Source organism: Camelina sativa, chromosome 9, assembly GCF_000633955.1.
Source record: "Camelina sativa cultivar DH55 chromosome 9, Cs, whole genome shotgun sequence".
Taxonomy (NCBI): Eukaryota; Viridiplantae; Streptophyta; class Magnoliopsida; order Brassicales; family Brassicaceae; genus Camelina; species Camelina sativa.
In genome coordinates this window covers 16938719-16941534 of record NC_025693.1, presented here as the reverse complement: position 1 = coordinate 16941534, position 2816 = coordinate 16938719, and positions in this window count along the sequence as shown.

Sequence of the window (2816 nt, the reverse complement as noted above, 5' to 3'; positions counted from 1 at the left end):
GACTTAACCAGTTTATCCCACAACAATTCTCGATAGAAACCAACAAACTTATTAATATAAACCTAAGGTAGCATCCATCGAAATCGAAAAAAATTGTGGAAATCCTCACTTCCGCGGGTCGAACCCAGGTACTCAGATACAGACAGCATAGGACTTAACCAACTGATCTCACAACAATCCTCAGTAATAACACACAACTTTATCTTTATAAACCTATAAGATATCTAAGTCCCAATTAAATGAATTTGAATTGGGGGAAAAATAAAAATCCTAGGATTCTTCTTCTTCTCTCAAATATAACTGATAAATTTATAAATTTATATTTAAATTATAAATTTATAATTTATAAATGAGAATTAAATATAAATTTATAAATTAAATATAACTGAATATATTTATAAATTTAAATTTATAAATTAAATTTATAAATTAGATTAAATGAAATTATAAATTATAAATTTATATTTAATTCTCAGTTATAAATTATAAATTTAATATAAATTAAATATAACTGAGAATATAAAGATAAATTTGTATAACTGTTAAATTTATAAATTTATAATTTATAACTGAGAATTAAATATAAATTTATAAATTAAATATAACTGAGAATATATTTATATTTAAATTAAATTAATTTATATTTAAAAATTAAATGAAATATTTATAAACCTTAAACCTTAAACCTTAAACTTTAAACATTTCATTTAACTGATAATTTATAAATTTATAAATATATTCTCAGTTATACTTAATTTATAAATTTCTATTTAATTCTCAGTTATAAATTATAAATTTATAATTTAAATATAAATTTATAAATTTATCAGTTATATTTGATAGAAGAAGAACCCTAGGATTTTTATTTTTTTCCCAATTCAAATTCATTTAATTGGGACTTAGATACCTTATAGGTTTATAAAGATAAAGTTGTGTGTTATTACCGATGATTGTTGTGGGATTAGTTGGTTAAGTGCTATGCTGTCTGTATCTGAGTACCTGGGTTCGACCCGTGGCAGTTGGGATTTCCACAATTTTTTTCGATTTTGATGGATGCTACCTTAGGTTTATATTAATAAGTTTGTATGTTTCTTTTGAGAATTGTTGTGGGATAAACTGGTTAAGTCCTATGCTAAATACGGAAGAGGTTGTGGTTTCGAACCTCTAGTGTGTTGTTATTCCACAATTTTTTTTCGAAGAAAACAAAACGACGTCGTTTTTGCATTTTACGTGGACTCTGAGTCAGCATCTCTAATGGTTGACTTAATTCCGTTAACGTGGACTGTGAAATTGGCTCAATTTTGTGAGTATAGGTATGAAATTTGAAATTTCTTAGGGTACATGTATAAATTGGCACTCCTTATTTGTACAGGTAGTAATTCGCACTTTCGAAGTGTGTACGGGTATGAAATGGCCCTTTTCCCGGTGAATGGAGTTCCAATCGGACCAAAGGCTGTTAAAGTATTTGTTGATGAGGTGCATCAGTCCGAGACATTTATATGGAGGCCTACGATGGAAGTGACATACCTTGAGGACTGTTTACTGTCTTTTGTTGCATGGCTTTATTGCAAAATTGTATTTGAAAACACCAACACAGATGGAGCATGTCAGAAATCTACAGAAACAGGTGAGAAGTCCCATATTGATACAACTACAGCAACATGTTCAAAATCTGCAGCAACAAAGACGAAGTCTACAGCATCATGTCAAAAATCTGCAGCAACATCAAAGGAGAAATCATCTGCAGCAGATCCTAAATCAGGAGAGAAGTCTCTAACAAAAGGATCAAAATCTCCTGCAACTGAAATTGATTTAACTTCACAGTCCCCTCTTCGGAGATCTCCGGTAAATAACAATACATGTTTTGAATTTATTATAGTTAGTATTCTCTCTTTATTAAATGGTTTATATTGTAAACATGTCAGAGGAAAAACATAGGTGGAGGTATGAAGGAAAATCAGAAGTGTAAGCTGATGGATATTAGCGGAAAGAAGCGGATTGTTGCTGAGGGACGTGTTCATAAAACTGACCCGGAGCATAAGGTCCACTCTGTTACATTGGGTCCTAATGCTGCTAGTGTTTGGATTGAAAAAGTGAAGGTAGATGATGCAGCAGTCTGGAAGACATCAGATGAGATCGAGTTTATGAGAGATGCACTTGGTTCACCTATCGCTTGGCCAATTGATAAATTGGTTGTCTATTGACGGGTAGAAACTGAGGTAAGTGTTAGAAATTGATGATTGTGAGTTGAGTATACATGTTATGCAGATGTTATTACAAAACTAATGATGAAAGAAATTTTCTTTGCAGGGAGTGAAGCAACTTTGGTCCAGCTAGTCTAACTAGCTACTTTTGTTTAGTTTAAGAATATGTTAAAGAACTATGTGTTTTGGATTCAGACTTATGTTTTATGCTATATTGGTTTCAGACTTATGTTGCTTCTTTTGGATTCAGACATGTTAATTTTATGGTTTCAGACTTATGTTATATGGTATTTTGGATTCAGACTTGTGTATTAATTATATTATGCAAATTATAATAATAGATAGCTATATTAAAATACATATGACAGCAAAAAAAAAACGTTATCTTTATATATTATAGCGCTAAAAATTAGCTCTCAAAACCTATATTACAGCATATGTGTAGCTATTAATAAATTAAGTATGGCAAAACTCATAAGCTATCGTATCAACATATATTATAGCACTACAAAATACTTGTTAAATAATAAAATTGAGAAAAAAATGAGATGATAAGATATATCATAGCATAAAATCTTTGTCATTATATGGAGATCTTTCGTAGCACCTAGT